Below are 10,923 nucleotides of genomic sequence, written 5' to 3'. Positions count from 1 at the left end.
TCTAACCAGGGCCAACTGCAGAATTCGCGAGGCCCAGTGCAGAATGGAAAGGCAGAACCCCTTGTTCAAAAATTATGAAGAATTTCAGGACACTGACAGCAAAACACCGAACCAAGCACGGGGCCCTCTGCAATCCCGGCGGTCACATGTCCGTGGCACCAGGCCTGTCCCCAGCTCCTCTCCTTTCGCTCCAGCTCTCCCCAGCCACCTTATCTTCCTTCCATATCCTCATGCATGCTAAGCTCTTTCCCACCGCAGGCCTTTGGCAAAGGCTCTTCTTCCTGCCAGGAACCCTTTATCCGGTCTTTCCTCCTAGCTAAGCCCTTCTCATCAAACGTCAAAGTGGCCACCAGTTGGGACCAGCAGTTAGCGTAAACGGCTATGTCACTGGATTCCCACGTGATCGACCGCGGTTTGTGTCCGAGACCCGGTGACTTAAAACCCACGCCGGGCACGTGTGCGTGCGTGCCCAAGATCCCGAGAGGAGAATAGAGGAGAAGGGATTGCAGCATGGCCATTCCCCTGGGGGGTGATTTCTCGCTTTCTGTCTCTCTGTCTCTCTCTGTCTGTCTGGCGAGCGCATGCACCCTATGGCAAAAACCTCTCAAAAAAAAAAAAAAAAAAAGTGGCTAACAGTCTCCAGTAGCCACCCACACGGCTCTCCTTCACATCTGCTCCGAGGCCCTCACAGTGTGCCTCACAGTCTGTGACCTTGTGCGTGTGCGTCAGTCACTGCTGACTGCTGTCTTCCAGGCTAGAGCATCGCGCGTAGGCAGGCCCACCTCAGTCCGCCGAGCTGAGCCCTGGAGCCGGCCTGTGCTCGGCACACAGCATGTCCAGTAACTACTTCTAAAACTGCGGAGGAGCAGGTGAATGGACGGACACAGCCCCCAACACTCATAGCTCCCACCCCATGTCTGCTGCTCTCCTTCTGCAACCAAAGCACGAGGGGTTCCCCAAACCTCCTGGTGCCCGAGACCTCCCAGCACAACAGCTGAGCTGTGGAAACCAAAGGAAGGTGGGCGGATTCTCAGGGCTTGGAACCAGGACTGAGGGAGACAGCAAAGCCTAGGGAAAAAGGGAAGAGAGGCAAGAACAGGAAAGAAAAACCAGCCAGCAGGAAGGACAGCAGAGGTAAACAAACGGGAGAACCAGCTGTACTTGGTGATAACCCCATTTCTTCTCTTTATTAGCAAAACTAATAATTACTATTAATACCTGGCCTCTCCCTGGCCCTTTCATCCAGGCTGGTGGGGAGGTTTTGAAGATGAAAGCCAGGGGGAGGGGGACTCCCAGATGCAGGTTCCAAGGCTTCACAGCCATTAATTAAGCTTGGCAGCCCTTCCCGGTCACCCCCCTCATCCCCCCAGGGACCCTGTGCCACCTGACTGGATGCCTGTCCAGGTGGGAATGCAGGAGGTGGCAGCTCCCTGGCTCCCTCCAGGGAGAGAGGCTGAGTAGCTGCGGTTGAAGTGGGAGGGTGGGGGCAGCAGCCAAGCCGGTCATGGAGAAGGTGCCAGAAAGAGGAAGCTCACACCTGGTGGCTGAAACCCAGGTGCCCTGCCCCCCAGCTGAAATTACAGCCCCATCCCTGAGGCCACCCCCTGCCTCCACCCCACCCCAGGGTCTGTGAGTCTCTGGGCTCTGCCAGATGGTGTGGGGGAAGGGTGCCGCTGGGGAAGGAGGATCCAACCAGACAAAGAGACACAGTCAGCCCGTCACCCTCTCCGCTCCTCTACACAGCCCCGGGGGTGCCCCAGGGCCTGGTCTCTGGTGTCCTTGGGGCTCACTGTGTTCCCCTGAAAGAGGCCATGTCTTTCTGGCAGTCCTGACGAACATCAGCCTCCCTGTACGCCTACAGTGACGGGCCCTCACTACCTCCCCCTGTGGAACTGTCCGGACTGTGACTGTCTGCAGCGAGCTCGTCCAACCCTTTGACGTTGAAGACCATCTAAAGGCTCCTGAAGTTGCACCAGCAGCCTGGATCTTTCCAGGGAGCTCCACCTGCCTGTCCCATCTTTCTAGATATCACACTGACAGCTCTAGAAACAACAGGGCCTGAGCTTGGTTTCATCCTGCACCCAAAGCATGGCCTGCCCCTGTGGGGCTTTCTCACCTTGGTCAACGGTCCCATTGCCCTCCCGTTGCTCCACCCGGGGATCTGGAACCATCCTCACCCCGCGTCCAGCTATCTGACAAGTCCACAGGTTCTGGATATCACTCTCCATCCTCACAGCTGCCATCCTGGTGTAAGCTCTCTCGCCTGCATGACCATCTTCACCTCCTCCTGTGCCCACACCAGCTCGCCTTCCGCTGGTCCCCCAAACAAAGCCAGAGTGGCCTTTCACAGATACAAACCGGGACACTCAGCTTCCTGCTCGCACTCCTCTCTGCCTTCCCTGGGTTAGACTATAATGCACCTTCTCACCAGGCTCTGGCCTTGCCGACCTGCAGGGCCTCACCTTTTCTCTCCTCCTCACCGAGCCTTGCCTCCTTGCAGCTTGCCAAGGTCTGCCCGGCCTTGGCGGGTTTTGTACCAGCTGGCCCCTTGGTCCAGAAAGTGTTTCTCCAGCCCTCCAGGCAGCTGGACCTTCCCACCCCTCACATCCCAGCTGCAGTGTCTCTTCCTCAGAGTTCTGCTCCTGCCCGCTCGGCCTCTAAGAGAGGGAGCCTGCTGCCCCTGGAACCTCCTGTCTGCTTCCTCCACAGTGCTCAACACCATCTGTAACAATTAAGTTACTGGTTGGTTTACAACTTTACCATGGCGCTGCCTCCAGGTGAGGAAGGCGCTTGTCTCTAGCTAGCCATTACTTTATGGCTCTCAGGGCCTGGGAGTCTGCAAGTCCGCCTGAAGCGTGGCAGAGTGCACAGATGCCCGACTCAGTCTTCACCTACCCACTTCCCTCGGAATTGGCAAGTGACCTTAGGCATGACCCTGACCTTTTCCTGCTTCAGATTCCCCTCTGTAAGATAATTATCTGAGTTCCTGGGTGTGTGATGAGGCACAAAGGGAGGTAGGCCCAGACCTCATCACATCACCCCCATGTCCCAGCTGGGGGTCCTGACTGAAGTGCAGATATCCACACACATGAATGGGCGTGCACACACAGATGCACACCCCAGTCGCCCAGCATGTGGGCTCTAAAACTGTGAAGTGCCTTTCCCAGCCCCCACGTGCTCCCTTGCCCGGCCTAGGCCTGTCCCTTGGCGAGCAGAGCGGAGATCAGGCGCCATCTAGCGGGCACTTCCCCAAGAGCAGGCACCCTGGCCCCTGTGTTCTGTGCATGTGGGTGGGCAGCTCCTCGACAGGCCCTGACCTTCTTCCCTGGACTGAGCTGGCCCCACCAGCCAACAGAGCGGCTGCTGTGAGAGTCCTACCTGCCTCCCAGCCGAGGGCTGTCAGGCCCTCCAGGCTCATCCCCCCATTTCTAGTCTCACCACTCCCTCTCCTCAGCCACACGGAACTTCTCTAAAATCCCTGACTATCCCACGTTTCCCTCTGACTCCAGACCTGCTCACAGACCTTTTCTTCCTTCCTTTTAAGATTTATTTAATTTTTATTTATCATTATCATCATCATCATCATCATAGAGAGACAAAGAGAGAGAAAGCAAGCCAGCAGGTCTAGGACTTGAAGCATGTCAACCATGTGGGAATCCAGAGCCTTCACCACCTTGCCGCCTGCTGGCCCTTGCCCACAGGCTTTCTCAGCCTGGGATGCCTCCCCCTCCCCCCACCCTCCTCCTCCCTTCTGGCTGACCCTACGCCCACTCTGGCCTGTGTTGAAGCAACACCTCCAGAGAGGCACCCGGCCCAGCTAGAGCCGCCCTCCCGTCCATCCCAGCCAGGGCCTTGTGCACGCCCCTCACACATGCCGGTGTCTGGCCCATATCCCACTGGGCAGGGCGCTCCTCGGCTGAGTGCTCACACCTGAGTGCTGGCCCTGGTCCATGCAGGCGTGCTGGTGGCCCAGACCGCAGTGAGTCCTGTGAACGTCAGGGGCAGGCAGCCACCGCCCTGGCAGGACGGTCAGTGGAGGGCTCTAGGGCAGATGCTGCCTTGCTCCAGACCCTTCACAGCCCCCTTCCTCTAGAGGGTGCGCCGGCCCAACCCCAACAATCGCAGGGGCTGCTCTTCCCTGTGTGCTGCACTTGGACAGCAGCCGGAGCACAGGATGGCCACAGACCCACGACCTCACGAAGCTTCACAGGGCCCAGTACTCGGAGAAGGCCGGGGCCAGAGGAGGGCTGCACCTGGGGTCTGCAGCACTCTGTCTGGGCCGCAGCAGCTCCCCGCCTGGCCTCCTCCCGTTAACAAAACTACCCTTGAAGGGGAGGAGAGGGTAGAGCCCAAGGGCAAAGTAAGCATGAACCATCACTGAGAGGGAAGTGGGGCCTTCCTGGCCGGCGCAGGACCAGGCATGCTGCGGTGCCCACCGGATGTCGGTACTAAGGCCTTTCTAGGCACGGACCTTGTTCTGTCCTTACCGCCTGCCCCAGAGAGTCCCTTGTTCCTGGTCTCTAGTCTCTGCGGGGCCCTAGGCAGTCTCCTCAGTCACTCCCTCGGCCACTCCTCAGGCCTTCTGCTACCCTCAGGAATTCCAGAACCTCCCTGGAAAGATCTCTTCTACTGCATCTTTCCCATGCACCTTCACACCTCATCCTAGACACCCGACACCCCTTGAGGACCATGGACCTCTAGCCCTCTCAGCGGCTTCGTCCATCCTCTACAGCTGCAGAAGTGAGGGACAGAGGGGCAGGGGAAGATCCAGAGGATGCGGAGTGTTGTCCTCCCTGCTCCCCACTGCCATGTTCAGGCCATTCTTGCTCCCCCCTCCCTAAAAAAACCCAGCTTTTGTCTCATGTCACTTCATGAGATGCACATGACATGGCCCTGCCCTAGTGCAGACATCTCCCACCCCTGGGCCCCACCCTGTCCCTCCTGAAGCTTCCCCCTAGACTCCCGGCTACCCTGCATGAGTTTGTTGCTGTTTAAACTCTTGGTCGTTCAGTACCACACAGGTGGCGTTTGTAATCCTCTAGTCCCTTGGCCCCCCCTTATCTAAAGATCTTGTCCTCCTGCCTCCCTCCCATGGTCATTACCAATACCTGTGACTCCAACCCCCCATCTTAATATCCTGCCCCTCCACCCCTGACCACCAGCTAAAAGTATCAGTGGTTTAATAGTTTGGCTTCAGCCATCTTTCTCTTCTTTTTGAAGAATTATTTTACTTTGTTTATTTCAGTTTGACCAGAGAGGGACAAAGTAAGAGAGAGAGAAAGAGAGGGAAAGCGAGAAAGCAAGCCACCAGGTCCAGGACCCAAATTGCGGTCATGCATGTGGCAGTCCAGCGCCTTAACCACCATGCCACCTGCCAGCCCCTGCTGCAGCCATCTCTTGGCCCCATAGAGACCCCTAATCCATTGCATCTTCCTCCCCCATTAGCACTGGCTGTTTTCTCTCCCAACTAAAGCCGATTATTCCACCATGAACCAGGACTCCTCACCTCTCGTTGACTCACGGCCACTGCCCCTTCGCCAGCTGTTCACTTCCTATCAGCATACACTACGTGTTAATGATGCAGTCCTAAGAAAACAAGGTGCCGGTCAGTGGCATAGTAGTGAAATGTGGCGTCCTGTGAGGCTCACCCACATAAGAAGGTTCTGGGTTTATGTCCAGAGACCACTCTGAGTGTGTTGGACACACGTGTGCCCATGATCTAGGGCTGGCTGAGGCTGGGGTGGGTGGCAGCACAGAGATTCTGCTAGGGTGTGTTCTCTCTCTCTCAAAGAAGAAACAAAGAAGTAAACTTTAAGAAAAAAAGCAAAGAAGGCTGATCTCATAGCCTACTGGTTAAGGGAACTGGATCCTACATGGCTGACTTTCGAATCTTGCCCCACTGGCTTAAAAACATGCTGGGGGGCAACTGGAGGTGTGGGGGTTAAGGCGGCTGCATCCCACATGGCTGACTGTGTCATTCCAGTTCCAAACCTGCTGACTTAACACTGGATATGTGTGGGTCCACGCCCCAAATCTCCAAAGGGGGAGAAATGGAAGAGAAGGGATTGTGGCATAACTATGCCTCATGGGGAGTGATTTCTCATTTTCCCTCTCCCTGACTCTCTCTGGAGGGCAGACGCTCCCTTTGGCAAAACTGAAAAAAGAAAAAAAAGTCTGGTGCATGTGCACACATGTCCATAATCCTGACAGGAGAAATGGAGGAGAAGGGATTATAGCATGACCACACCCCCTTGGGGGTGCTCTCTCCCCTCCCCTGTCTCTCTCTCTGGCAAGCTCACATGCCCTCTAGCACTCACACAAAAAAATAATAATAAAAATAAAAGAAACAATAAGGAACTTCTTGATTTCCAATCTTCATCTGCCCCTTTGCACACCTTTGCAGCATAACTGAAGAGCTGTCTACACCTCCCTCTGGCTCCCTTCAATACACTCCATTTAAGCTCTTGCACCCCCTCCACGACTGGAACGGCTCTTGTCCAGGACCCCAGTGCCCTGCATGGGGCTACGGCCAGTGGTCATTCTCAGCCCTCACCTTGCCTGCCCTCTCAGTGCACGGGGGCAGCGGCCTGTCCCTCTCAGTTCTGTTTCCCCACTTGACTTCCTGCATGTGTCCCCTCTGGTTGTCCTCCCATGTCACTGTTCATTGCTTCATTCTCCTTGGCCACCTCCTCTCACCCCTGAGCTCTCTACACCCAGTCTCTAGACCACTTCTCTATCTGCGCTCAGTCCCGTGATGGTCAGTCTTGTGACTTTAAATACCACCTATACAATTCTCAAATGCACCGTCCAGCCCAGATCCTCAGCTCAGTCCCAGAGTCCTCTGTCCCAACAATTTCTGACACCTAGTCTTCCCCTGCACACCTGCTCCACCCTCAGCCTTTCCTACCCCAGCTGTCCTTTGGTTCTGCCATGACTCTGGCCATAACTGCTGGAATCATCTCTGACCTTCTTTCTCCACGCCCAATGTCTGATCTCGTGCGAAATCCCTTGGAGCTATTTACAAAATACAACCGGGGCTGGCTCTGTGACTAGGTGGGCCAGACAGCTGGATCCCACATGCCTGGCCATGCGGTGCAAGTCCTCACCCCCATACGCCATGCTTTCTCACCCCCGTAACTGCCACACACAGAAGCCTAAATCTCTGTCTTTCTTTCTTCGTTTTTTTTTTTTTTGAGATATTTTTGCTATAAGGTGCATACACTTGCTAGAGAGACTGAGTCAGAAAGTGAGAAATCACCTCCCAGAGGGGATGGCCATGCTGCAATCCCTTCCTCATTCTCCTCTTAGGATTTTGGGCATGCATGCACAGGTACCTGGCAGGAGATTCAAGCCCCTGGGTCCAAGACTTGAACCACTGTCAGCCATGGGGGCATCCAGCACTTTAGCCTCTATGCCACCTGCTGGCCCCAAAGCCTAAGTCTTTACAGTGACCTGTGTGACTCTTAAGAACCCTGCCCCATTACCTTGCCTCACCTCAGCTCCTGATAGCACGCCCTCCCCCTCGCTCACTCCATTCCAGCACACCAGCCTGCCTGCTGTTCCTGGTACGCCAGTGGTGCTTCCACCCTCGGGCCTCTGCACAAGCTGTGCCTCTGCCTGTGCCATCTTCCCTTAGACACTGGCAAGCCTTGCTCCCTGCCCCTCATGCCTCGGCTCCACCCTCCCCTCAGGGAAGCGCCAACCTCTCTGATTCCACCGGCCTGCTGCCTTCCTTCGGACCTCCAACAGCCTCTACTTACCCAGCGTTCTCTCCTCTCCATGCTGCTGCTGACCTTCTGTCTTCATAGTATACGCCTGGGCCAGCCCCATAGCACAGCAGTTAAGCACTGTACACAGGGAAGCCGGACTCCACATGGCTGCCTGCAGTTCTAATCCCAACCCTGGCGGCAACACAGTATCCTGAGAGATGGAGGGATGACAGGTCTCATCGCCGATGCTTTCCATGTCTCTCCCTCACGCGAGTATACACCTTGTGGCAGAAAGAAAGAAGGAAGGATGATTTACTTCGGTGTTATTTTGAACTTCCTTCCAGAATGCACCTTTTAAGAGGGTAGGGACCATTGTCTGTCTGGCTCACTGACGAGCCTGAGTAGCCACGACAGAGACGGTGTTCACCAATAGATGGATGAGCCAGGAGGGGTGATGGCAAACACACCCCTGTGCTAGGGGTGCTGCCAGTGCCTGGACGAGGGTGGAGTGGGGGAGCAGAGACAGGAGCTAATGGCCTGCCCTCCTCCAGCTGGAATTCCCCCACTCTTGGCTCTCACAAACACCCAACCACCTCTCCAGCGTCTCCACTTGGATATGCGATAAACGCCTCAGACTCAGGTCTGCCCATTTTTTAATTCCTCGAACTCTCCAAGCACCTTCTTGGAGAGTAGGTGATGTGGAATGAAACGTAGGGCCAGCAGGCAGCATGGAGGTTAAGGCACTAGGTTTCACATAGCTGACTCCACAGTTCAAATCTTGGACCCAGAAGCTTAGAAATCATGCCAGAGCATGTGCGTGTGTGCCCACAATCCTGAGAGGAGAATGGAGGAGAAGGAATTGAGGCACGGCTATCTCCTGAGGGGGGGTGATTTTTTAATTTTCCCTTTGTCTCTGTCTGATGAATGCACACACCCTATAGGAAAAAAAAGTGGAATTTATATAAACTTTCTGGAGGGCAACTTAGCAACATATATCAAAATTTAAATACTTTTTTTTTTTTACTTCCAGCAGTTTACCCTGAGGAAAGAATAGCACAAGTGTGTTCCTGACAGTTTTGTTTACAATTTCAAACTCTGGAAATAACCTAAATGTTCATTAATAGAGAACTGGTTGAACGAACAATGGCATAGCTAGACAAAAGAGTATTATTTGTTAAAAATGATGCAATGTGGGTATTTTTGGTTGCTCATAAGGAAGAGGATTGAGTTGCTGGGGACAGAGGTGACAAAAGGAGAGTTTTTAAAACATACACTCTTCAGGACCAGCAGTTGGCAAAATGGCTATGTTGCTGGACTCCCACGTAGTTGATTGAGGTTTGATTCCTGGACCTGGTGGCTTAAACTCGTGTGCGTGCCCGTGCCTAAGATCCCGAGATGAGAATGGAGAAGGGATTGCGGTGCGGCCATGCCCTCCGGGGGTGATTTCTCACATTCTGTCTCTCTGTCTCTGTCTGTCTTTCTGGCGAGCACATGTGCCCTATAGCAAAAACCTCTCAAAACAAACAAACAAAAACAAAAACAAAAAGCTCTTTAATGACTATAGTAAACACTTTTTATATTCAAATTTTAAATATTTGTTTGGGAAAAAAAAGCTGTAGGTTATCTACCAGTTGTTATGGAAAGATATGCACAGCAACGTTGACTGAAAAATGTTACGAATACGATTCAGGGCCAGCTCACAGCATGGTAGTTAGGTGGCTGGATTTCCCCCCCTGTGGCTGGTCATGTGGTTCAAATCCTGGATCCAGTGGTTTGAAGAAACATGCCAGGCATATGTGCAGGCATGCCCAAAATCCCAAGAAGAAAATGGAGAAGGGATTATGGCATGGCCATCCTCCCCCCCCCGGGGGGGGGGTTTTTTCACTTTCTCTCTCTTCCTCTGGCTAGTGCATGTGCCCTATAGCTAAATTAAATACGCACACACAATTTCATTTATATAAGATTGTATGTTATGTAATAAGGCCTTTTCAGCATCTCCATCTACATATTATTCCAATTCTTCAAGATTCTCTAATATTCTTATTAGAGGAATATAAGGAAATAGTCATTAAATACATGGGCAGGACCAGCAGATGGCAGAACGGTAAGGTCGCTGGACTCCAACATGGTCGACCGTGGTTGGAGTCCCAGACCAATGGTTTCAAACTCACGCCAGGCGCATGTGCCTGCATGCCCAAGGTCCTGAGAGGAAAATGGAGGAGAAGGGATTGTGGTGTTGCCATCCATCCTTGGGTGGGGGGTGATTTCTAGCGGTTTCTCTGTCTCTTTGGCAAGGGCACATGCCCTACAGCAAAAATTTCTAAAAACGAAAACAAAAACCAAACAAACATGGGCTTTGAAGTAAGAATTTCCAAATTGGCCACAAGTTGGTGATCTCAATTAACAGCCCTTACCTGCAGAGGAGTAATTTAAACTGTACATATTGGGGGCCAGCAAGAGGCATTGTGGTTGAGGTGCTGGACTCCCACATGGCTTACTACGGTTCAAGTCCAGGACCAAGCGGCTTGCTTTCTCACTCTCCCTTTTTCTCTGTCTCTCTCTCTCTGATCAAAATGGAAGAATAATGATCATTTTAAAAATAAATAAATAAATTTAATAATTAAATTATTAAGTGGAGAAACGCATAAAAATCACTTCGCCCAAGCTTAAATCTAAATATTGAATACTTTGTTCTCATTTTGGCCGCCACAACAACACGTTAATGTCACTACCGCGATTTTATTGCTGTTGTTCCCCTTCCGCACCACGAGGGGCAGTGCCGCGTCTAAGCTGCCAGATCCACGGTCAGGGTGGCGGAAGTCCGTCTAGCCGCTGCCGTCGCCATCTTGGAACACAGGCCCACTTCACCCAATAGGTATAGCCGCTTTGTATAGTCACGTAAGCAACCCTGCTCTCAGTGACACGCAGCCCCTTGCCTCCTTTCTCGTTCTCCAGAGTAAACCACTTTCCCGACCGCGAGTCTTAATCTCTCGGGAAACGCTGTAGAGGATGTCTTCCGGGAACCGGCCTCACCCCGTGACCTCAGAGATACACTTCCGGGACACGGAAGTGACCCGTTGTCCCGCCCTCTCCTACTCTCTCTTTCCGGCGGCCGAGTCTGGAACCGACGCGCAGGTAGGAGGCCCGGGCGCGGACCATCGGGCGGCATCCTGAACCCGGGGGTCTCGGCGGGGCTCGTGGCGCGGGACTGGGG

At 53.6% G+C, this 10,923-nt stretch overlaps 1 protein-coding gene across 1 annotated transcript in view; it reads left to right on the top strand.

Moving 5' to 3' along the window:
• Nucleotides 1-10,734: 10,734 nt before the first annotated feature.
• Nucleotides 10,735-10,923, top strand: part of RPS14 (ribosomal protein S14) — a 6,178-nt gene continuing 5,989 nt past the window's right edge. Inside the window, exon 1 of the mRNA XM_006150895.3 lies at nucleotides 10,735-10,844. The gene's annotated coding sequence lies outside the window, so the exon portion shown is untranslated. The remainder of the gene's footprint in view (nucleotides 10,845-10,923) is intronic.

The sequence above is a fragment of the Tupaia chinensis genome, unplaced genomic scaffold (genome assembly GCF_000334495.1).
Source record: "Tupaia chinensis unplaced genomic scaffold, TupChi_1.0 Scaffold000303_1, whole genome shotgun sequence".
NCBI lineage: Eukaryota > Metazoa > Chordata > Mammalia > Scandentia > Tupaiidae > Tupaia > Tupaia belangeri.
Note: the sequence above shows the minus strand (reverse complement) of the source record. Positions and strands in the feature narration are given on the sequence as shown.